Source organism: Sylvia atricapilla, chromosome 2, assembly GCF_009819655.1.
Source record: "Sylvia atricapilla isolate bSylAtr1 chromosome 2, bSylAtr1.pri, whole genome shotgun sequence".
Taxonomy (NCBI): Eukaryota; Metazoa; Chordata; class Aves; order Passeriformes; family Sylviidae; genus Sylvia; species Sylvia atricapilla.
In genome coordinates, this window is record NC_089141.1 from 75016755 (window position 1) to 75042872 (window position 26118).

The 26118-nt window shown below is 39.2% G+C and overlaps 1 protein-coding gene across 8 annotated transcripts in view; it reads left to right on the top strand.

Moving 5' to 3' along the window:
* The window catches only part of MBNL2 (muscleblind like splicing regulator 2), a 107454-nt gene that overhangs the window by 11127 nt on the left and 70209 nt on the right, over positions 1-26118 (top strand). Inside the window, exon 1 of one of the 8 annotated variants that reach the window (XM_066313454.1) lies at positions 5256-5480. The exons of the other annotated variants lie outside the window; for them this stretch is intronic. The gene's annotated coding sequence lies outside the window, so the exon portion shown is untranslated. Of the gene's footprint in view, positions 1-5255; positions 5481-26118 lie in introns of those variants that run through there. 8 annotated transcript variants of the gene reach the window in all.

Here is a 26118-nt window from a genome sequence, read left to right on the forward strand (position 1 = left end):
AGAAAAGCAGAATCACTTTCCTGAAAAAACTTTTGCATAAGTCAGTGTTCTAAGAGTAAGGCAATGTAGGTGGCTTGCTGATGTATTTTACTGTGCTTATTATTTTGCCAGTTTATAGTATCTGCCTTAAAGAGTCAGCAAGATAATGGTTATTTTACCAACCTTCCCTCTCTCCAAAAATGTCCCCCTCCAAAATGAAAAAGAAAATCAAGAGGAGAATCCCAGTTCAACTCTTCTTAGGTTAATTTGGTGTCAGTCAGTTGTTCAGAGGAGGAAAGCGTGAGGGAGTGCAAAGATTGCTGTTCAGTCAGGGGAAAAAAAAAAAACTGGAACATGTTCAGCATAGCTTAGAGAACAAGCTTATGTAGCTTATATAGCAACATAGCTGGAACATGCTTATGGCAAGCTGAGGATTTACACCAAAGCTATAACTGTACATTGTCAAAATACAGGTGTCCTTTAGCTCCATGCTAATGTCTTTAGTTATTTGAACTGAATTAGAAAATCCAAAGTGGTGTCCAGTGTATGTAACTGAAATATCTAAATATTTATGTTCATAATAAGGCTTCTTCTGTAGTAAGATTTCATCTCCTACATGTTTAATGAAGGACGTGATAGAAGAAGCCTAAGAGTGACCATCTCAGGTAACCAATACAGAAACACAGATGCTTTTAGGATATGATGGAATCTCTTAGAATAGCTACTTTGGGATAGGATGAATCACAGCCCACAAATGCCTATTTCTCTTCAGTGACTATAAAGAGAGAGGGGGAGTAGAGTGACTCAGTGAAATGTGGTTGTTTATATTTGGTCAAATGTATTTCAAGCTAAGTGCATAAGGCTACAATCCTGAGGCAGCTCAGCTCTCCATGGCACCTGGTGTATGTGTCCTAAACATTCAGCTACAAAAGCCTGGTTGGAGGGAACTGCAATTCTCCTCTGGCTGCTGCCTTCATAACCCTTCCCAACTGGAACCACCCGCTAAAGGAATGGTGCACACACACTTCGTTTTCATCCCAGTGGGGAATTGGTGTAACCCTAAAATAAAGTCAGGATGCAGACTGGATGTGTCCCTGAACCCATGTGTCTGGATCTCACAATTTAGACACGGCTTAAACTCCTTGTGCAAGCTGCGGAAGGAGAGAGCATTTGGAAAGCCTCCAGGAGCCACCTTAATTTTGGTAAGATTGATTCCTAACATGTAACTTGAATATATGCTTGCTTCTGTGGAGTGTTTCCATTTTATGTTTCTCTTAGCATATATATGATGAAAATAGAATAGTCTGTTCTCCTTTCCGTGCACAGAAAATCTCAAATTTTCCTAGGTTAGGGAGATGTTGGGATGTCTGGGAGGTAGGAAGTTAAAACAGTTGAAAAGTCAAACCTAAAGTTCTTGTGATATGCCTGTTTTTGAAACAAAGATTAGATCTGTCCTTTCAGAACCTGTTTCCAGTTAGTAACTTGGAATTTTGATATTATTCTTTAAAATTTTAACTTAATGATTTCCATCATCCCTTCAGCCCCAATACAGAGATTGAGGTATTTTGCAAAAGCTGGCATCAGTGGTATTATGCATGAGTGCCTAGTTTTAAAATCTTGGCAGCTGCTTTGACTTTTCTTTATGTTGTCATTCAGACCATAGCTACCCAAGCTGAATTTCACTTGTAGTAACAGTTGTGGGAAGTTACTAAGGAAAGAGTAGATTACTGACACAGGAAATAGTTTTGCAGTTCTTTTTGTCATTGCCAAACTTACCAAAATGTCACTGTTGCCATAGGTCATCTAGGCACGGCTCAAAATCATCAATCTGCTGCAACTGAATATCACATAAATTGCTCGGTGACTTTGGTTCTGGTGTTACATATGTTCCATCCTTCTTGCAAAACTTCCTTTAAATTGACAAATTTTGTTGTTTCTGGAATTAGACCTAATTGCTGTGATTCAAGAGTAAGGAAGGAAAAATAACTGTGTGGCTTCTGCATTTTTCGGTTCTCCTCCTCTTTATTACTTCCAAAATAGTCCACTTTTCTTGAAAAGTTTGTAGTAAGACCATTCAGAAAATTATGTGTAATAGTCACTAATAGAAGCATTTTCCCCTTGATTCATTAATTACATGAGCATATCAGGCAGAGCAGATGGCATTTTCTGTGTTGGGAATTTACCTTTGTTATTCTTTGTTGAGTTTGACATCTGAATTTCTCAGCTTCTCTAGGATGATGTTGTTTTCCAATTAAATATATAATATAGTTGTATAAATCAGACTGAAATTTGAAATTCTGGCCCTTTTCTTTGTAACTGATGTGAAAAATGAATGGGCGCGTGGCACATTTCCATTTGAGAACTACTCACTCCTCAATGAACAGAGTAATTATTTTTAATTTTTTTTTTTTTTTTTTTTTTTTTTGGTCCATGAAGTCATGCCTTACTATGGTACTACTCAGGTGCCATTTTTGAGAGAGAGCATATATTTTCACTTGAACTTTTTGATGGTTCTTAGCTAAGGGTTCACAAATGGTATGTGATATATTTTTCAGCGCACCCAATTGAGCTGGGGGTCTTCTGATGCTTTGTCATGGGAGAATCTATAACATAATAACCCACTTGAGGATCTGGGTGGGTGTGGGGCTGCTGGTTTTGTGTTTGTGTTTCAGGAGTCCTAGGGGTGCTGTCTGGAAGCACCCCAGCCCCATTTGACTGCAGTTAAATCTCTGCAGTGGCTGAAGACCAGTGTGTGCACTGTGAAGCAGTGGCACTTGAAATTGGGTTGTGCAGGCAGTGCTGAGCCCGTGCCTTTTCGGGGTTGTGTTAGTGACTTGCCTTGGGTTTGTGGCAGGGAAGGGTCAAAGGAACTTCCAAGTTGCCCCCTCTTTTGGAGCGAACTAATGGGCCAGAGAAGCTCTCGGTGCGTGTTGGTCCATGGAGAGGGCGGCTGGCTCCTGCTGACTGGGGCTGCCTGTGCTGCTTACTCTCCCTTGTCTGGCAGGGGCACCATCCTCTTCTGTGTTGCAACCTGCTCGACTAGTCCAGCCAGACTGTGCCTCCTGCATCTCTTCCTCCCTTTCTCACTCGTCACTCTGTCTTTGTTCTGCCCAGCCTCATGCCATGTTTTGGCCCACCTGGCCTTTCTGACACCCCCTGTGCAGGGCGCTCTGAAGGGCTTGTCTCACGCACGTCCGTGGGCCACCAGCCGAAGGGTCATGAGAGCAACAGGCGAGCTTGTCTTCCTGCTGTCAGCTCCAATGTCTGGTCTCTGGCAGATGGGAGCAGCAGTTACAGGGGAAATCCGGCTAATCTCCTGTAACTTGAGCCCATTACATGCTCAGTCGCACTGTGGGGCTGGTGCCGTTCCAGCCACATATGGACGGATGGCTGAAGGAATCGGACGCTTACTGCAGAACGCCTTCTGAGATTTGCACTGCAGGGATCAGAAACAAAAATTAAAAAGATGCTGTAAGTCAGCTGAATATTAGCAGGTTTTGAAGCTTTGTCAAATAGAAAATATTTTCATATGCATGACAAAACATATAAAAACCTTCGATATATTAAAAAACCACCCTCAAAAACAACATCAAAAAAGCAAGGGATCGGCACTTTGCCAAATTTCAAGGCTGCCCCAACATGGGCAGAGGAGCCAGAGTTCCCCAGTGAGTTACAAGGATAGCAGAGCAACATGTTTTTGTCTAGGTTATCTCAGAAATAGGCAAACTGTGTTTTGGCAGTAAAGTCAATAAATCCTGCAGCAGATGTCCAGCATGGAAAATTTTTAACAAGGGCAACTGAAGTTTGGCAGAGTCAAAAGAATGTGGAAAATCTTGACGAGATGCACCAAGCCATCTTGATAATGGGTGGAGTTACCACCCTTGTCCCCAGGGTCTCTCAAACCCACCAGAATCAACTATTAGTTTGTTGTGGTTTTTTTTTTTTAATATAGGGCAGAGTTGAGAAGCATAGAGGGGGGTGATTGAACAGAAAGTATGGGCTGGCTGGCAGGAGCCTTCTTGGCAGGAGCCCATTTCAGCCATGCCTGGAAGGGGAGGGTTTTCACAAATTGTGTGAGAGATGGTGGAGCCCAAAGGAGAATTGCTGCTTGCTAGATAGGGAATAATGGACTTTTGGGAAGCTGTGTTTATAATATGCAAAATAGTCCACAGGAAACAATGGGGCCTTGGGACAGAGCTGCTAGTGAATGAGAGCTTTGTTTTCCTCTTGTCTATTCATATTTCTAAACTTTTAGTGGCATTTTAAACACATTTTACACATTTTTTTGTGTAATGGCTTGAATTGCCTAAACTGCTGCCTAAAGTACTGTTGCACTGCAATCTTTATCCCTTTTTGGATAAAGATTGACTTTCAGCTTAAGCTCCTTTTTGTATTTTTCTTAATTGCAACTCGTGTTTAATAATCTTTGCTTTGTTCTCATGTTTTAAAACTTTTAGAAATTTATAGGAAAACTGGTTGACAGCAGACCTTGTGTACCAAGTGTGTCGAGCTGCCCAGAGCTTGACTTGAAAATGGCAACTGGTATTGTAGTCCTTATGCCAGAACCTTGACACAAATGAACATCAGTTGCAAGCTAATTGCATGGACTTCAGTTTAGATGCAGCTGATTGGATTTGTCTGCCATGGATATGAATTAAAGCACCATCATATAGATTGTGTTTTCATGGAGAAGCATCCCATACCTGCAGTCCCTAACAACTGGTCTGAAATAATAGAAAAAGATGTTATGGTTGTATTGCTGTTAAATGCAGACACTGCACATGAGAATATGCAGTATTAAAATGAGAATATTCCTGCCTGAATCAGTGTGTTTTGCCTGCATGTTAAAATAAAAGATAGATGGTTTGATTTACTATGGTGCATGTCTCACCTTTACAAACAAAACAGCACCACTGCAGTTTTGCAGTTTTAGAAATGTTGTTTGTGCACACGTTTACGATTAAGCAAAAGCTTTGAAAATCCTTGTACAAGAAATGGTGAAGCTGCTGTTGCAGTGGAGGGAAAGGGAGTTGTTTGTTTTGCTGCGCATGTTATTCCATGGAGCTCTCGCTTTGCCTCGCCAGTAAAACTCCTTCTCTGTGCGAGGGAAATTCCTGGTTCATTGGTATGGATGCATTGTTTTTACACATTAGAAGTGCTGTGTTGCTGTGTCAATCATCCCGTTAGGATCAGTTTAAGAGCAGTAGGGCTGACGAAGCTGGGTGTGATTGGCTGCCATATGCTGGGAGGGCTCTGTGAGAAGGAAGGGCTGCAGTCTTTCAGCAACAGAGTTTAGGCTGTGTCTTTGCTTCATCATCTGAGGAAAAATCCCCAGATAAGTCACAAGGCTTTCTGAGAAAAAAATCCAAAACATTACAGGCTGCTCATCGTTTCGTGTGAGAATTAGTTGCCATGATGCGATGGGAAAGATATGGCTGTTTGTTTATATCAGATGTTCCTGTTCACATTGGGAATGTGTCGAATAGACAGGGCTAAACAAGGTAGGAGGATTGTTGTCTTTTATTGAATGTTTCAAGAGTTTGCTGCAGTATACTGCATACTGTATGTGTTGCTTGGGGGAGTCGGGGAAACATTGTTTCTCCCGTGAATGGATTCTATTTGGGTGAAATAGGTGGATTTTATGGTAACTTGTTTTCAAAGGGTATTAATTTCCAGTGTAAATAGCTCTCTTTAGAAATAGAGCATGAGTATATGCATATTAAAACAAGTAAAAAAAGAAATAGGTCAGTGTGTTTCAGAAGTGCTGCTACCCTAATTGGATTTTTAGCTGGGTTGTTGTCTGGAAGTGCTGCCTAGCTTTAAGGAGTCAACCTGGAAATCTGAAGTTTATAGCAGCTATGTTTGAAGATTTACGTGAATTAGACTGGCTGATCTAAATAATTCCCTATCAGAAGCTTTAACTAAGGCCAAGACTGCCTGTTATAGATTTGTAGGAGTATACAACAAGATTACAGTATTTTACCCTGTTATAAAAGTATGAGTGTTTTTGACTGCACTGTGATTCCTTGTGCTCTTCAATGAAAGCTGGGGGAATTTTTCATATCATAGTTTAGCTTATTGTAGTTTATTGTAGAAAATTGCCATTTCCAGGTCTTTGTCTAGGCAGCAAAACAGAACCTGTACATGAAAACAAGGAAAACAAGGTTAATAATACGTGCTGCAATTATCTGATCTTTATACATTTTTAATGAGAGAACACACAGCTAGCAGAATAATTTAATGAGCAGGCTGGCTTTTAGAGCAATGATTTCACTGTGCTAAGGCACATCAACTTTCTTGCAGAGGAGGAGCCTCAGGAAGGAATGGAGGAGATTTATATTAAATGCTCTAGAGAGAAGGAAGAGATATTTACGCAGAAGTCTGTACAATTCTGGAAGAATAGAGTAGTTTTTAGTGGTTATTTATTAGATTGGATGCAAACTTTACCATCATGTTGCAAGAGGGCTCTGAGAACATTTCCTCATCCTGTGGTATGCTGAAGCCTCTTCAACTTTCTCAGGCTGCCATATGCATTGATGGTGCCCAGTACCTTTCAGGATGTCACCCAGTTAGTGACCTGAATTAACATGCTGACTTCAGTTGTGTTTTAGCAGCATCATTTATATGTGCAGTATATAATACAGTTGGGGTTTAAAATTTTTTCCCCCTAAGATTAACAGCTGGTGAGACAACAAGAAAATGTTGTCTTCTTATTTATCCTGTAATGGCCATGTACATTTCCTGTAGATATTTAAATTCAGATAGGATGTTGATAGAAAAAATAAGTGTGTGTACTGAGGAAGACTAAAGATCAATTTCTTAAAGAGAAATCAGGCAGAAGAACCTTTTGCTGCGTAAAAAAAAGAATAATTCAATGGTGTAATTTTGAGGGGAAAGTTTAACATTTCCTTTATCCTAGGAGTGAGTTACTCTAGTTTTGACAGTATTGCAGCAAGTAGGCCCTTCCAGACCAACTGCCCATTGCCCCTCCCATTTTTCAGGGAGAAGTACAGGGCTTGTACTCAGAACTCCTGATGTCACCTCCCAGCTCCTCACAGCTGACCCTGCTCAGAGAAGGGTGATAGGACTTCGCTGCTCCCTGGCCAAGTACTTGCTAGGGACCTGTGGCTGGCTTGTTGACACATACTCAGTTTATGAACTGGTTATTTTTGAACACTACAGTCTTCTAAGTAAAAACAACCTTGGGTCTTCTGAGAATTTCAAGCCCTGTTAACAAATGAAACACCTGCCAGGATGCAGAGCATTATTATTACAAATCCATAAGGTATGGATATGTATGTTTAGCTCTCTATCACTATTGATACTTAAATGTGTCATTCATATGCAGACTGTTAAGCATGTGAGGTAAAGGCTGATAATTAGAATCAAGTACAATATTCAAGCTATAGAATATGAGACAAATATTTGGGTTTTGCAAGTAAGGCTATTTTCATGCACAGCTTTCAGAGAAAACTTTTCAGTCTCCTGATTTGAGGCAGTCTCTTACTTCCAGATAATTTCAGTGTCTGGTTTCCATATCTTGAAGATCACAATGTATAGAGTTATCTTTGTTACACCTGACTACCAAAGTGAAAAGTTGTATTCATCACTTAGTCAAGTAGTTTGTATCAAGCTACTGACAGACAATCAAATGACAAAAAGATTAAAAATATATATTTTCTGGTCAAGTTGCATATATACTAGTACTTTATATGGTTAGGTAAACGAAACTTCGTCTTGGAGAGTAGAGGTGCTACTAAATATTTTGTATTTACATTTATTATATAAACAGTTTGTATTAAAAGTATTTTTGACCAGGTTCTGGTTCCTCTTTTAATTTAGCAGCATCTTTTCTGCTTAAATGCTTTGTGTGCTTCATCAGATCTGTTAGTGTGGTAACCTGACGGTGTGCAGTCTGTCTGTTTTCAAGGAATGATTACTTTGTTTAGAATTACTCTGTTTTCCTAAGATATAATTTTCTAATGAGTTAGAGGTCCTGAAGTATAGTGCTTGACAACAGAGTGTTTATAAAGCCAAATCAGCTGCTTATTTTGTAAGTGTACATTTTATGGAAATGTATGATAATTATGTGCTACCATTTTTAATTTTTTTTTTCTGAGCATGAAAAATGGGTCTTAATGTTGCGTGAGATTTCCGGCACATGGGTGTCACCTCTCCTGTGAATGAGTCGTCTTCTCTGTTGCTCAGAAGTATGTCAGAAATAATCTGTACTGTGGTTACTTGTAAAAGCTCTGTAAAATGTTCAGATTTTATAATGCTGAGAGACAAGAAAAAGAGCATTTAATAGAAATTATTTATTAATTATTTTGCATCCAGTTGTAACACATTGCTAATGTTTAAATTTCACCTGATAGCTATTACTGATGCCATGTTTCCTAATGTTACTGGCAATTTCTGACTTTGAGGATTGTTTTTTCTCTTTCAGGGAAGAGACTTTAAAATAAATTTTTTTTTGTTTGTTTATGAATACGTCTGTTACAAAGTTTTAGCAAAAGAGAACTAAATCACTCGTTTTAGAATTTGTTAGTATGTATTTTCTTTATGAAACCTTTGATTGTGAAGCTAATTTGATATGTTTAATACTATATATTATGGTTAACTAATGTGTACCAGTAACTGGTCTGTAAAGAGGCTGAAATTGTTGCCTGAGGAAAACAAAACTCATTTCAAGAGGGTGTCAGTGCTGAAAACTAGTTCAAATAATAGCAGTATTAACTGTTTGACTAATTAAACTAATCTCCTTATACATTATTAGCAAATGCAATGACAGTTGTTGATTATTGTTATACAGAGTCTTCTTTTTAAAGTCTTCTTTTAAAACCAACCTTTTTGGCTCTATTTGGAGTAGGGGGTGCTTGAGGAGAAAGAAGTTATACAGCCCCTTTCTAGAAACTGCCAACTTCTTAATCGCCACAATTTTAATTATTCTTTTGTAACCAGGCCATTAAAACACCGAGCTCTCTCTCCGATAATGGTGATGATGTCAAGTTCTTAGTTCAGTATTTCAGGCGTGCTAAAAAAGGAAAAGTCTGGGGCTCTGAAGATTGAAGAGCATACCTAGCAGGGGATTATATGCAAAATCCTTATAACTAACACAAAGAAATACTAATTATGTAGGGAACTCTTTGTGCTACTGATGATTACTAAAGCTGTTGAGAACCTGCCAGTGTGCAGTTTGCTGCTTCTGCAGAAGACTTGTAGGATTCCTGGAGTCGTAAGTCTGGCAAAGGACCTGGTGGGCTTGTGATACCTGAAACTTTGCCAGCTAGAACAGCTCAGCTGTAAACAAATAGATAGATGCAGAGGTTCACGCTCTTTTTATTTTCTTTTTTTTCCCTTTCCTTCCTTCTTTTTCCACGCCTAGATATATGTCCACAAATACATAAATACATAATATACACACACTCATAAAAATATAATTTTTCATCTTGGGGTTTTTTGTACTACAAAAACAATAGCTAATAAAGACAGTGGGAGGGATTAAGTGATGCAGTTGTTGCATAAAGAAGTGGATCAGGAAATAGGAACAGATGGTTCATATCAGAGCCTATTAATTTTTTCTGGTTTAGATCAATGATTTTTTTTTCAGCAGCTTTTGAGTGGATGATAAACATTTTGGGAAGATCTGGGTATCATACATTGCTGAACTCATAAATGCAGACAAGGTCAGTCTGGAGGTTCATGAGCTGTAAAATCTTCTCTCCTGCAGGGAATACAGCACCTCTGGCAGTAGGCAGAATTAGAGAGTACAAGTAAGGAAAGATGCAGAAATATGTTTTCCCATGGTAGTTTTATAGAAGGAGGAAGCTACGATTTGGTTAAAAATGCCTTTTTTTTTTTTTTTTTTTTTTTTTTTGTGGGAATTCTGAAGGCAGCTTTTCAGTATGTTTTTTTGGTGTATGATCATTCTAAGGGGCCTTGCAAATAATTTTTTTTTTTTTTTTTAATTCTCTAGTGTTCACTCCTATCCAGACTGAATGCTTTTTAACTTGAGTTTCTGAGGAATTTTATGTTGTTAGTTTTGGTTTTTTTCCCCTACTGCTCTGTTATATATACTTCAAGTATGTTGAATGGCTCAGTCCCCCAGTCCCTAGTTTTCTAAATCTGTCATGATCTTTGTACTTTATAGGTGTCATGGGCAGTGTTTTGAACGTAGTCTAAAACTAACCTACAATTTCCAAGTGGCAAGATTTCCATTATTTTCCGTTGTTCAGAAGGATGATATTTCAATGCTGAGTTTCAGCATGTCAGGTTTGTGCCTTCAGTCTCCTTTGGCAGCTCCCTGTGGGACACTTCTGCTAATGTCAAGGTGGGTAAAGTGGCTGCCTTGTAGGACAGCAAAGCCCTGTTTTAGTCCATTTAAATATTGTTTGGATATTTCCTTCCACTTTTCACGCTATCTGCAGTGCTGTTATCAGCAGCTGTATGCATCTTTCAAGCCCAGAGCTGCCTTGGCTTGTCAGCAGGCCCCTGTGGCTGTGCCCCTGGCAGGACAGGCAGGCTCACTGTACCCAGTTAATGATTCAGGACTTCAGCATTGGCTCGTTCTTATTTACCTAAAAGGCTGTGATAACACATATGGGATTTCTCTGATGGCTGTGTTCACCTGTGGCACAGCATCCCCTTCTGCAGTCTCTCTCTGCCATGAGACCAATGCCAGCTTTCCCACCCTCATCTCCTTGCCCCACGGCCAAGAAGTGGTGTGTCCTGGGGCACCTCCTCCAGCTGGCATGAGGCTTTTGCAGAGGAGGACGCCGGTGCGTGGGCTGCTGGTGCTGGGGATTGCAGTGCTGCAGTCCTTATTGGCATGCTGAACATGCTCTGGCAGCACGGCGCGCCGCTGTCCTGGAGTCTAGGGCTTGTCTTTAAAAACTTTTTTTTCTTTGTGTGTATTTGGTTTTTTTTTTACAATTCCCTTGTTTATTTTAGCTCCCCTCTGCTAATGCTGGGAAACATTTAGGGGATGGATTACTTTATTGCCATAATTTTATGAGAGTTCGGGTGGTGTCTAAAAAACTCTAAGAGTTTCTCTGTCACATTGGAGATGGCATGAAAGGCTTTGAAAGTGGCCCCGCTGATGTGTTTATAAAGCCAGTGCACTTTCCACTTCCCCCCCCTTCCTCCTTTTTTTTTAAAGACCTCATTTAATGCTCAGGACTGTGCAGTGAGGCCACTTTCAAAGGCTTTAGTATCCACAGTAGCAGCTCTTTGAAGTGGAAACGCCAGCAGGGAACAAGCCTTCAGCTTAATCCTTGGTGTAAAAGGTCCTAAGTGGTAAGAAGCCACAACATCCCTCTTGGTGGGAGGAGCTGGAGAGCGATACCTGCAACTGAATCTGTATCCTGGGCCTGGACCTCATCTGTGGAGCTAGGACTGCTTGGACACCTCTGTAGGGCAGGAGGGATGCAGTGCCTCTCATCACTCCGTTTTTTCACTCTGGCTCTGTCCCAGCTTCTTGCCCCAGTTTCTTGAGGAGGAGGACACAACTGAAAGAGAGTAAGGCCTGAGAGCAGCCGTGTTTGTGCTCGAGTTTGCTCTCTCAAGCTGGTAAATCTTTCCTCTGGAGTCCAGAGACAGTGGCAGAATCCATCTGCTAGTCCTTGTGTCTGTCCTGTTAGCTTGGTGGCTTCATGGTGGCCCCAGGTGCTTGTCTCCCCTTTGGCACAAGGAGGGTGAAGGAGATAGTGCTTTTTAGTCACCACTGGCTCATTAAAGTGCTCACACCTGGGTGGGATGAGTCTGTCGTCTCTGAAATGCGTTTGTTTGAAATAGGATATCAAAGTGTTGATTTTCTTGCGGTGGGGCTTGAGGATCAGTGTGTCTCTATGGATCTGTAGCCAGTCTTGGTTGCAGAACTAGGCCGCGTGTGAGGAGCTGCCTTCCAAAAATGAAGAAGGCAGAAGACAGCAGTGCCTTGACTGGCATGTGGCTTGAGCTACCGGGGGTGAGAAGCTTTTTGAGGAGGGCTTTCCTTCTCAAATAGTAGCCATTGTTTATTCTGATGACTATATAAATAATCTGATTTTTAATTGAAAAGTTATTTTTTAGCTTGTTGTATTTTTGACTTTCAACACATCACCTTCGCTCTTGTGCTCTTTGCTGTGGGCAAAACCAGCTGTCTTTTCCATGGCTTCCCACTGGTAAATGACTGAACACCCTCTACCTTCTAGTCAAAATCTGGTCATCCTCATCATCATTCTGTATGAATTTTGTATTCTTTCTGTTGTCAAAAACCTCACTGTTGCCTCTTTGAATGTGTAAGCCTTTCTGCAGTGCTGATGTTGCTGTTACTGTTTTCTCCCTCTTTTATCATTCCAGAGTTACATGCTTCATGACTATACACACTAGTGTAATTCTTTTTTGTTTTCCTTTGATAGTGCCAAATGTTCTGCTTGGTTTATACTCAGCTCCTGAATATTTTTGCAGAAGTCTTCATCAAATTGCCTCTGATATCCACATGATCTTTCCTCTGTAGCAGTGTCTTGTTGGAACCAAATGTTGTGTGTTTGCTGTTCATTATTTGTCTGTTTTTTCCCTCACCTAGGCATTATTGTGCCTATCTTTATGTTAAAACTGATGTCATTTCATCACCCAGTGAACTCATTATCATGAGATCCTTTTGTAACTCCTCACAGTTGGCTTCAGGTATGACTTCGCAAAAATTTTATGTTAACTGCCGGCTGTCTCATTGGTTATGGCTATTGTTGCAAAGCAGAGAAGGAAACTCTCTTGGCCAACCTAATTATGAAAATTGCAGTATATTATTAGAAGTAAAACATGATGTTTAGTCTTGTGAGTTTGTTGTGAAATTCTGCTCTGACTTTAGTCTTCATATTGTCTGCAAATGCTTAGCACTTTTAGCTGCTCTTTTAAATGAAATTTCTTTAGCATTCATAAAGCCTAAGTCATCACGATAACTGAGTTCCGCAATAATCATCAGGTTACAAAGATGAGATTATTAACTTGCTTTCATTTTGCTTAATTTTGAGCTGTTAGGATTTGTATTTCCTAGCTCTTCCTTACCATTGTCAGAATTGTATTCCTTAATGAAAACTGACAGTTGCTTGTGAACATACTTGTAGGTGATAAAATTTTATGAAATGCACTTGATGTTTTCAGATTTCCAGTGAAATAGGCAAGAGATAGCTGTGCTGTAGTAGGGTTCTCTTCTTGAAGAGAAGATTCTTGTAATAGGAATCAATGTATGATGGTTTGGGGGTTTTGTTGTTTGGTTTTTTGTGTTGATTTTTTTTTTTCTTAAAGAGAGACGAAATTAAAACAGACTAAGTAGTAGTATTCTGCTTTGATGAAGATAACCACCTGTATCTTACCCATCTGGGTCTCCAATCACCAGAACATCAGCATGCTTTTCACTTAGGGGAAGGGTAAATGTGATGATCATAATCTTTGAAGTGCTTAATAGGAGGTAAAAATGATATTCCTGAAATAGGACGTTAAAATTTGTGGACAGGTTTCTACTTTTCTGATTTCAGAATACTATTTTATTTTTTTATTCTTGTGGCTATTTTGACTCCAATTTTGCAGTTAGGAAATTCAGGGTACATCATGCAGGATTATTCTTTAATTGTTTTCCTGATGGACGTCATTCCTCTGGTGAAAAAATATGGGACCTTAAATTGTGGATTGCCATTCAACTTTATAGAACCATAATAATTAAATTGATAATGCCCCCAATATATAAATTTAGTGAACTTTTTTTGTAGGAAAGCGTAGACTGGAATACCACTGCATCTTTGCTGTCTTTTCTTTTCTGTCTTTTCAGAGTATAATTTTTTTTTTTTTTTTTGGGGGGGGGGGGGGGGGGGGGGGGGGGGGGTTGGGTTTTTTTTTTTTGTTGGGGTTTTTTTTGGCAAGGGCTGGTGGGTTTGGTGGAGATTTTTTTTGTTTTGGTTTTTTGGGTTTGTTTTGGGTTGAGTTTTGTTTGGTTACTTGCTTTGGGGGTTTTTTGGTTAGGATTTTTTTTTCCTGTTTTCAGGAGGTTTTATTGAGGTGGATTTTTTTTTTTTTCTTGGTAGCAGATAGTCCTGTTTTGTTGCTGTAAAGTGGTACCATGGTTTCTGTTCTTTCAGGTGATGGGCAGAAGGATAAATGTGGAGAAGAGCCATTCAAGTAGGTTTTCAGGATTTCTAGAACCTGTGCACTGTTATAAAGTGGTTATCTCTGTAAAAGCCAGATATTTATTTATGTGTTGCAAACTTTGCAGCCCATAAAGTTGCAGAGGATTACTAGAGGGCATTAACTTCGACCAGGAGTAAGGTTGTAATTTTTTTGTTGTTTTGGGGGTTTTTTGGGTTTTTGTTTGTTTGTTTGTTTTGTTGGGTTTTTTTGGGTTTTTTTGATTTGTGGTTGGCTTTTTTTGTTGATTTGTTTGGTTGGGTTTTTGTTTTGTTTTGGTGTTTGTTTTTTTGTTTGTTTGTGTGTGGTTTGGTGGGGGTTTTTTTGTTTAGTTTTTTTTGGTTTGGATTTTTGTTTGGGTTTTTTGTTGTTGTTTTTTGGTGGTTTTGGTTTTTGTTGGGGGGGTTGTTTGTTTGTTTGTTTGTTTGAGTTTTGTTTTCTGGTCTGTTTTGATTTTATGGCTCACCTGTTTTATCCTGGAAATGTTGTATGAAATGGAATTCCTACCAGCTGTCAGGGACCAGAGCGTGGTACAGGCTGAAGGTTAAAAGTTATGAAAGCTCTTATTTACAAGCCAAGCAAATATTACACTAAAATGAGGCATATTCAAAACACTCATTTAAGTCATTTTTGAAAACTTGGTTTTGGCATAGAAATGTGTGTAAGCATAACAGCAGCAGTCCACTTCCTATGTTTATATAGGTTTTTTATCTCTGAGTGGTGTTGAGGATGTAACTTACTTGACCAAATCAAATTAATTTTTTCTTTTTTGATATTTATTCATTTTGTAACCCAGAAATTTTGTCACTGTCTTTCAAAAATAGTGTTGATATTTGTGCATGGTTAAAGGAAGGTCTTAAGTTATGGTTTAACACAGAAGTTATGCGAGGTGATACATATTGTAAAGGGCAAAACAAAGTGTGTCTTTAAATATCCTTTTCCCACTAAACTTGAGCTATGACAGATGAATTAAGCTTCTGAAAAGGACACAAATGTCGAGACTTACTTTAACCAGTCCAAATTTTCTGCTGCAATGTGAGCTGAAAACTGTCTCTTGCCAAAAGCCAGTTGCTTGTTCTCAGCTGTCAGAAGCATCTCCATTGCTTTGGAAGTGCTGGGGAATGCCAAGCTGTGCTTACCTGCTCTGCCATTCCCAGCAGGACAGAGACATCTCTGCAGTTACAGGTAAGCAGAGATAGCAGAAAAAGGTCTGGAAGAATCTGTCAAACCATTTATAGGAAATGTGCTCAGTTTTCACTGCAAAACATTGCAATTCATTGTGTCAAAGCATGAAAGCACTTGATTTTTCAATGTTTTAAAGACTTTTTTTTTTCCTTCTGCTCTCTTCACAATAAATAGCTGAGTTAAAATAGAGGTTGTAATTTGAATATTGAGTAAAGTTTTGATTTAAGGTGAGGACATGCCTGGCTCTGAGACTAACGCTGCCTAACCTGTCAGTGTAGCTGCCTAAATCCATTCCCTTTTCAACTTCTAAGCTAAGAGAAATTAAAACAAAGACTCTATATATAGAAGTTGCTTTTCAAAGACACTGGCTGGAGGTTTTTGTTGTGGCTTGGGTTTTTTTTTTTCGCTTAGAGAAACCTGAATGTACTTTGTCCTCTTACTCTTACAGACAAATGAACTATACACATGGTAGAAAAATGAATATGAACTCATCCACTGTCCTTACTGCAGGCCAATAAACTTTCTGAATTTATTTCTGTGTAGCCTTTCTGTGTTTAAGTACTTTATATTCTTTTAGTAGTAAATAATTTATTTTTTTTTTCATTTCTCTAAAATGAAACTGAGTTGAAAAGTAACTTTCTTCAAGTGGCAACGGGTGGTGAGTTTTTTGGACTGAGAGAGACATGTTGCACAAATCAAAACAACAGATCGATATGACCCATTTTTATTGGGTCAGTGCTTCTTAATTGGTGCTCAAGCAAAAAGGGAGGTCAGTAGCAGCACTGCACACCAAACCCTAAATTCGTCATTCTGGAGAACAGGAAAAAGAAAATGTTTACTTGGTAGAGAATGTCTTCCAGTTGTAGCTCTGCTATTTGCCTCAGGATTAAATAGAAGTATTGAAGACTTCCAGGAAAACAGACGTTAACCAGGAGTTCCAAGTCATACGAGAAAAGCTCTTGTCTTCTTCTCTGCCACCAGTTGCCAAAACGTTTTTAGGGGAAAAGCATTCTCTTTCTGAACTTGTGATAGCTATTTTACAACTGAATAATTGTTCACTAAATGCAAATTTATTTTATTCCAGAAAAAATGAGTTTGCATTATGTATTGTCAAATAAAACACAGGTACTCTTTAAATGTTGGTTTTGTTCAGGGTTTTTGGTTGTTTGTTTTTTATTGTGGACAAATGCATGAATTTTGAAAGTAAAGTTTCTTACAGTCATCTTCACATGGAACATTATTAAATATTTTCTTTATTCACCTTGGAGGACCAAAGAAGCAGGATGGCAGGAAGCCATCTCTATTTACAGCACACAAAGGGAACCTACCTTCAGAAGAGACCAATAGAGACCAACCTATTAAATACTACTTTTTTTTTCTTCAAGGCTATGCTAAAACCTCCATAATCTTTTTTTTTTTTTTTTTTTTTCCTTAACTGGGAAGGATTTTTGAAAAAAAAAAAAAAAAAAAAAAAAAGGCTTTTAGTGGGAGATTTCAGCAGCTGTCTGAATGTTAGTATAAAAACTATTTAAAAAAAAACATAAAAAATAAATCATCATTGAAGTACTTGTTAACTACCTGCTATTCTATAGGTGACTTTAAAGTTAGGTTGCTGTTCCATCTTTTTAACTGCTGTAAGATATGAAGTATTCTGGTATAGGCACCTAATCAGGCTTTGCAGTATGTCCTGTGAGGTATCTAAGCAGTAAAACACTTGCATATGTTCTGCATCATGAGGATTTCTTTAGTTTTGGAAGTAAATGAAACTGGTCTTGTGTGTTACATTTACACTACTAATGGAGCAAAAGAGGAATTCAATCCTTGTGATAAAATGTACTCTGATGAAGGCTTGCTTGGGCAACCTCAGTACTAAAGACACTACTGAGGTTTTTCCTTTCCTTGCCAAAAGCACTTTGCCATTGTTGCTTCTTCCAAATGATGTTTGAGGTGCTTGTGGAATGCTTTGGGTCTGGCAGAATGCAAGAGTGACTTGCTTAGGCTTCTTTTGGCAGGCTCTCAGGTTTTCTGCCTTCTCTGTTGGGTTGCTAAGAAAGATCCCTGCTTCTGGGAGTGTACCTAGGTGATGCAGCTTGGGGTGCAGAGGTTTCTTCCTCTTCTTCTTGGTGTTTCTTCCTCTTGTGGTATAAGTGGTTTTAAAAGTCTCTTTTCTCCAAGCTCCACTTTTGCTGGAACTTTTAGATTAACACACTCAGGAGTACTGGTAAAACAACATACATTCTCTTGAAGGCTTTTGTAGTCAGTCATCTTACTCCCCAGCTCCGAATGTGGTTTTCGAGTTTTTGTGGATCTCCAAAGACGTCCTGAAATGTTTCCTTCAATATCCATGTTCCTCTCTTGAGAGTCTTGTGCTTTTGTCAACAATTGTGAGAGCTAGTCAGGCTTCCTCTTGATATCCTACTTTTCATGCACATTATAAAGGACATTTCTGACAGTGCAGCATTTGAAAAAGGGATTGAGGAAATCCGTGGAAGAAAAATTCAGCGAGACCTATTAAATACAAAGACATCAGTTACAGGTTGTGGGGAGAAAATTCATGGAAGTTATCACACTCTGCCTGCCCTGGTTCTGCACTCTTCTGAAGACATTGAGTATAAGCCATAGTCACAGGCTGCATTTTGGACGAGATGGACTCTTTGGCTTATCTGCTGAGGTCATCCTTGTGTGTGTTGTTATCTTGTACTCGGGTAAAAGGTGGAGAAAATGGCACAGGAATGCAGATATTTTATCTCAGAACAGTGATGGTGCTTGAATTTATTGTAGGAAATCTGTTCAGCAGAATGGGTTTAGCCCTTAAGAGGCAGTCAGAGTTAACAACATAAGGTAGTGCTCTTGCTGCCCTCACCTCAGGAGCTTGGTTTGGATGTGCCATGCAACTTCCCAGAGCCGGGAAATTTGCTGGAATATGTTGTTAATAATGCTGTTGTCAGTCTTAAAACATGTGCAGCTTGTGAATTCATCATCATTAGTTTAAATACAGTCCTTGGTTTATTCAGACTTATCCTTGTCTTTCAGTGCAAAGGGATGCTGTTTGTCACATAAACAAATACCTCGGCAAGATTTCTGCCTTCTTGACTTAGAGCAAAACTGGACTAGAGAAAATAAAAAATTGACAAAAGCCTGAGCTCTTTTAGCTTGTGCTCCTGTGTAACAGCATGTTATCGGTCCTTTGGCAGGTGAGAACAGTCATTTGATCACACGTTCCCTCCATGCCAGTCTCTAAAAATTTCACAGTACATAAGCACACTTTTCTATAAATATTTTACAGTCCCCAAAAAACCATAAATACAATGCATGTCTGCAGCTGGGTGTGAGTGGAAGCTTCTAATGCACTGGGGTACCCTTTCCTGGGGAATTGGGTTTGATTAATAGCTATTACGTGCTGCTCTCTGCCAAAAGCAAAACATTTGTGTCCGCAAGAGGCCAACTGGTAACGTCACTGCTGCCGGGGATGATTAACTCTGCTTGCCGAGGCACAGAAACAGAAATTGCTTTTGCCCTCTTGTCAAGGTGGGAACAGAATTTCATGTATGAAATTTATACACCTAGAGGATAAAATCGGGTGAATTTGGTCTTAGTGTTTAAGTTAAAAACTGTGAGAAGGTACAAACCAAGAGAGGACGAGTAGAATGAAAACAAAAGTAGTTTGCTAGAAGATGAAAACTCTTTTCTGCAATTGCGTTTTAGCTGAAGCATAATAAGCATTAGTTTTTCCAGCATGACTTAGAAGCATTTTGGTATTAGAAAATACTCTTGTGGGCTGTAGTCATCCACTGACCTAAAGTTCAGGAGAAATATTTCACGGTCCATTAGCAAAGTAGTACAGTGGGTTGCTGAAAAGGTCCCAGGCTGTGTCGGTTGTTTCACAGTCAGTGGTACACCTTCCTCCTCACCTACTTCCCCAGGGACAAAGGACATTAGTGTTATTATATTGTAAAGCCAGCTTCAAAGGGAAGCGGCAGGTTTTAACAAGAAGCTCATTGCCATACTGTAAATAGTGGGGGACATACTAAAAAGCCTGAACCTGGCACATTAGTGATCGTGACAAGGAAAATATGGCTCATTTAGCAAAACTGATTTGAAGGTCATGCTCAGTTTAAATAAAGCAGACTGGTATTTTCTAGTCTGTCTCCGGACTTTAGTCAGCTTAAGTAAAATAGTTAGGATCGCCTCTGTGTAAAGTGTGCATCTGAATTACAGTTCACGAGTGTTCATTGATGGTTGTATAACAGGCAAAGAGATGTTGCAATAGTTGATCTCAAGTCAAGCAAATAAAAAAAAGAATGATTTATTTTCTAAGTCCTGACACTTCTGACTTCAGCTGGTTCATGTTGAATTAATACAAAACCCAAGATTAGAATTTTAGTGTTTTTGGCTACCAGCCACCCGATCAAACAAGTGGTCTGCTTCCTCGAAACGTCAATTATGGCTTCTTCCTCATTTGAGCAATACTGGTTTCCTCAGTGGCACATGGGAGCTGCTTAACATCTTAAAGTGGAAAAAAAACCCTGAAAGTGATTAAAGAAATGTTTGTAAGTTTTGTAAGTTTGAAATTTATAGAAGAAAATGCATTCATTGTGCTCTATCTACTGTAATTTAATGGCTCTTCTTAAAAATGTTACGGTGACAGAAAGATTTCCCATTCATATTTGCCATCAAAGAATGGAAGACATTTCATGGAAACCTGTCCTATTTTCTCTGTTTCTTGAATTTAGGGATTATTATTTTTTGTGACTTCACAACAGTTCAGAGGGGAGCCAAAAGCTTGAATCTGGTTTTAGTGCTGTATTTTTACATAACTATGCAGACACTACTAAACTACTGTGCATTGTCCAGTCTTACTAGATAACTATTTTAAGGGTACGTATAAAAAAGATGAATATTAGAAATTGGTTTAAAGAGATGAACACAAAGCTGGCATAGTACTGATAAATGATGCCTCTGTACTGTTGGATCACTTCTGGTCCTGTTTCCCTAGTTTGGAAAGCTGATGGGATGAGAGAAGCCTATCCACTACAGGAGAATCTCCTGCATGTTCTTTCTTTAATATGTAGTTTATTCAAATGTGATTAACAAGCATGCTGTCACATTATTTGTCTGTAAAATTACTTTATTTTTTACTTAATTCATATTGGCATCTTTTGATGTAGGATCCTCTTTGTATGGACTCGTGGGGGTTCCTACACAATGAGGCCTAAATTAGCATGTGATACCTGAGAGCTGGCCTTGCTTTCCAGGGATGAGGAGCATGTCTTGTGGCATACAGCCCTGCAGCTAAAGGAGGAGCTGGGGTGCCCTGTCCTGCCTGCTCTGCTCCCTTGTCCTTTAGGAGCGGGACATGAGCGGGTGACTGTGTCTCTGTTGAGTTGGCCGGCATGTGTGAGGCAGGGGGCATTATGCTGTTGTCTTATTCTGTACCTGATGAGGCAGATCAGAATGGATCCAGCTGTAGCCTGGCATTAAGCTGCAGTCTTGCTTTCCTCAGCAGGGAGTTTGGGGGAGCTCAAGAGAGAACTTCACAGGGGAGTCAAGGAAATGGCGAGTAGCTGGAATTAAAGCCACAGTGGAGTGAGCTTGTGGGGTTGTGGCTGTCCTTTAGTGGGCAGCTTATCTTCTGTTTGGTGGCCTTCAATGTTATTTAAAGCAAAAACAATACGGGGGAAAAGGACATTTAAGAATGTAACAATGAGATTTAGTTGAAAAACGGAAGCAAAGTCCCACCATCTTTTGGACTAAAGCAGCTGCCAGTGCCTCCTAAACATGTCTGTGTCCTGAATCATTTGGAAGTGGAGTCCACTGTGCAGCTGCAAACAAGAGGTACGACTCAGTGGGATTTGAGTGCCTTTTCCTGGAATAAGGGTGAGGGTTCCGTGCTTGTCAAGTCTTCAAATATCTGTATTTCCATTGTGAATGTTCAGGAGATGTAACTTCATCTGGCTACAGAAGCATTCCTATGTGTTAAACTTATGCAGGGAATCTTTCCACTGGGTTTTGTCTGTAAACATAGTGAAATGCAAAGTGAGTTTCCTTTGCAAATAGGTCAACTGCTGAAGCAGCAGCAGCTTTTCAAAGGAACACTATTCTTGTCAGTAGTCTGAAGATGCATCTGTGGAGTGAGGCACATTGGTTAATCTGTGTTTTCAGATGTCCTGGGGCATCTGAAGATGGTTGTGTTTCGTCCCACATCATCTGACCCAGGTAAAATCAATGATTCAAAACTAGTAAGTCCAGGCTGAAAGAAGTGGCTAAACTATTTACTTCTAAGAGATCAGTTTATTTCCTGAACAAAAAGGATCATCATGAGAATGTGAGTTAAAGTAGTATGTGGTCAAGACATTGCTGGCTTATGAACTAATGTTGTGGAGTGTGAAGCAACTGATGCTTGTGGTTAATGCTGTCTAAGGGAAGAGAGCCTGTTTTCTGCTGCTTCCAGCTGGACCTTAAAATTTTTGACATGAAATTCTTTGGGCCTGGTGTCTCCTGTAGGGTCAGGGTTATTGTTTCTTTGTTAAAAAGTTTCTGACATTTAAGACTATGAACATGATTTTCTGGGAGAAAGCAACATGAGTTTTTGTTTATGTGCAAATGCATAAAAGTTGTAGCAGCAACCTGCTTTAGGCCAAGGGCTAAAAATTGTGCAGCATCGTTTCCCTGGGGTTAGAGAGTTGACCTTGGTATTTCTGAAAAATATCTCAAATTTGGCTAAGAAAAGTTTGTCTCTGAAGAGTGGCAGTATATGCATGCTGGGTTTGAAAACTAAGTTCTCAATACATTGTCTTGGCGTTGGAGTGTCCAGCAGGTCAGTTTTGGTGGCTGTAGATAGGTCGTGAAGATGAGTTTTTTCCCACGTGAGTTCCTGTGTTTAATTGAATTTGGGAAGCAGTCTGTAAGTCAACATGTTTCTCCTTGCTAGTGATCTAGAGAAGTCTCACCTCGCTTTCACAGCGTAGTGGGCCTTTGGGGTTTGGAGGTGTTTTGGTTTTATTTTTTGTTTCCTTGTTTTTAAAACAGGGCATTATTTACAGATTATCAAACTTGTAAGGCTAAGTGTATTTAGTACATCTGGGGAAGAAGACTTTATATGCTTCAAACTGTATGGTCCCCTTTAAGTACAACTGAGGGTTTTCTAACTTCTTAATTCTTGAGTTTCTGGTGAATTTATAGGAGAAATATATAGATCATGTTGATGAATTTTGACAGTAGGAGCAACAAATTGACCCCCAGTGTTGACATCTCTTACTGAAGATTTTAATGTGATGAATGTTTAAACCTCAAAAAGTGTAAAACTGTTTTAACACCTTTTGAGTGGATTTAGTGGCTCCTCTAGAGATCTGTGGTGAGACCATGCAGAAGACTGTGCTCCTTTACTGTAAGTCATAATCTGCAGACATGTCTTTTGAAGATGAGGTCTTTGCTCATTACTACATGTTATCTGCTGAAGCATGAATACATCATGTCCAGGAAGTCTCAGCTTTGCCATTAGACAGATACTGCAAAGTCCATTGCCACATAATCTGGCTGGTAAGTAGAACTACTGCACCAAAGCACCTCATATTTTGTAGATAGCAAGAGCTTCTATTTTCCAGCTGAAAGATCCAACTGGTTTGTAATAGGGCAGGGCTTTGTATTCACTTGCAATTCTCAAAGATGAGGCTGTCTGCCCCATATTTTTATGAGAACTTTTTCAGTGGACTTCTATTGTCTGTGTGCTTTGTCTTGTTTAATAATTAAAAGGATTTTCTTTTCTTAACCATAACAAAGGCCTTTTACTCCTATGCCTTCCTAGTTTTTGTGAAAGGGAAGTGATGCTTTTCCTAAAAGGGATCCAAAGCTAGATAGCTTTTACAAATACATGTCTATGAATTTAATTTCACTTAACCTAGGAAAAACTGCATTTGTAAGTGTGCATTCTTTATCAATTCCATTGATTCAACTGTGTGAGAGACTGAAAAGAAACAATAACAGTTGTAAAAAGACAAAAAGAATTTGTTCTTGAGTACTTTCTTCATCTTCAGTAAGAATATTTTGCAGCTCAGTTGTTTGTAAGGTTAGATAGTTGTTTAGTAGTGGGGAGTGTTGTCTTGAGTTGAGATCATTAATGTTAATAACAACAAAACAACTAAACAGAACAATCAAGCAAACAAAAGCTTCTGCCAGGATAAGGGACACTTGGTGCTGAGGGCTTTGTGCTGGTGAGGTACCATTGGTTTTGGCAGGACATCTGCCTTTAGCTGATATGTTGGGACACAATTAGAAATAGTGGGAAGAGGAGCAGAATTTGCATTGCTGAAGCCACTGGTTTTCTCCAGATGGGTGGATTTTGCAACACACAAGGTCAGGGTAAGCTATGATGTTTATAATGGCATGTGACCTGGCAGGCATTTTATTGAGGATTATTGTTGCTGTTGTTATATTTTCTTATGTAAATTCCATTCTTTCCTCTTATTTACTTCCCTGTTTACTCAAACTGTTGGAGTTTTCCCTGTAACCACAGTCTCTTCTGCTTTCCTTCTAAAATTTATTTTTGTCCCTCTCTCTTCTAGTGTTCACAACTTTCTCCATCTTTCTTCCATTTCCTATAAAGTCTCTCACTTCCTTTCTGTTTCACAACCAGCCATATCTTTTTCCTACCTTCCTCTCCCATTTTTTCCTTCTCTTGGGCACTTTCCTTATATGTTGAATTCTACTTTTCTTGGCTTCTCCCATAGTTTTATTCCCTGCTTTGTCTTTTCTCTCCCTTCTTCTCATTTTGTGTCCCTCATGTTCAGGTTTTCAAGGTGGCATCTCTTCCTTCGTCCTGCTGGTGCAGGTGATGGGCTGAGGAGGTATGACAGCTGCCTAGCCTGTGGTTGTGAACACGTAGGTCGTGTAAGTGGTAGGGATGAAGCACTCCAAATTATTATATCCTCACCATGTTTGTACTTGCCTCCTGCTGAAGGCATGGCCTCCTTCAGAAAGGACTCAGTTCTGTCTCCTGAGTTTGCAACAGTAGAAACTCCTGAGGCACTTAAGATGCCTGATGCCACACTGATGACTCTTGAGAGATCAGGTGGCTTTATTATGTTGGACAAGACATGGATTTTTGAGACAAACTTCTCTTCCTTTAGAAAATCTTCATGTAGCATGAGGGTAAGAAATAGGAAGATAGTGTGTTTCAGTCTTCTACTCTCCAACCCATAATGCTTTTTGGTATGAATTCTTGCCGTAGTCTCACAAATCTTGTATGTGATTCTGCTGTGCACTTATTTTTTAAAAACCATGGATACTGCCATTTCTATACTGTGTGCTGCTTGCTTTGCTGCCACATGCTGTGTCTGGTTTTTTTCAGTCTTAACACCTACTACTTGAGAAACAACTTTGTCAATTTTATGGTGTGCAGCCCTGCAGAGTATTACTACTTGTGACTTGCAGCAGTGTGCGGTATAACATTTACCCTTTTCCCAAAATTTCCATCTGTCTCCTGCATCTATTACTGAAAACCGTTACTGACATTTCTGAATTGGAATGTGTGGCTCTAGGGAGAGTATTTCCTCTTTTACATTTAGCCAGCTAAATCATCAGCCCAACAAGCTATCAGCTCAACAAGCCCTTGTGGAGAGGCTCTTCTTGTCTTTCCTCCTCTCTTTCCTTTTCATCATTTATGAGTATTTTCTCACCTCTTTGTATGCTTTCAACTTAATCTCATTCTTCATTGATGCTGTCAGACAATATTGATGGAATACTTAATTTGTGGAGTTTGTAATTTATCCACTGTACTATAATTGCATAGAATTATTTCAAAATGTGCTGTTTCTCTTGCACCTTGTTGTTCTTTATGACCAAGTAAAGCTAAGTGTCATCCAGACCCATCCTATTGCACAATAGACTTCAAACTGAATTTTGGAGCAATTAGCATTGCATTGCCTTTATTCATGCTAGCAGTAGGAACTTCCAGGGTAAGTGTTGGTCTCAGAGTAAAACCATCTCTGGTAGTGTTGCTAAGTAGCAGAAAAGCCTTTTTATGTGAAGACCTAGAAGTCAGAACTGGGATCTGATCCTGCAACTGGGTGTGTGTAATTCTCACTTAACTAACAATACTGACTTCAATGAAGACCAGTGAATCCAAGCACAGATTGGTAATTGCTCTGACATGGAAAAGCTGACAGTGTTTTTAGAACTATTTTTATTGACATATTTTAAAATCTCAATTATTCCAGTCCTTCCACTTTTCTTTTTTCTTGCACTAAAATAATCCATCAACTGTTTCTGGCTGGTATTTGCAAAGTAAAAGTTGTGTTCCTTTGAAGCTGAATAGAAGGAAACATCATATTCATGGTTTCACTGTCTGTTTATAAAATATAGTTAGTAGTTAAGTTTTTTGGTAATATCTAACCTTTTGATTTTTAGTTCTTTTTTTCTGTAAAATATCCTAGGTATTTTATAGTCCCCGGATAGTTTAAGTGCCATATTGGAATCTGAGGTTTTGATGCTGAAGGATGTATTTGCGGAGGTATACAAAGGCTAATTAAATCAAAAGAATATTTAGATAAAGACTGCCTCATATTAGAAAGGACTCATTGGAGCATGGCGACTTGGTGGTTGAGCCCTGTCATGAAGCCTTTATGGAATAGCCTCTATGTTAACAGGAAAAGTAACTCTATTGTCTACAAATGGAAGGTTTTATTTCCTATAATTTTGGAATGACATTTTTTTGTTTTGTTTTGTTTTCCCTTGAGAAATAGCACGAGACACAAAAAATCTGAGCAGAATACTACCATCTTCATTTCTAAGGAAGAACAA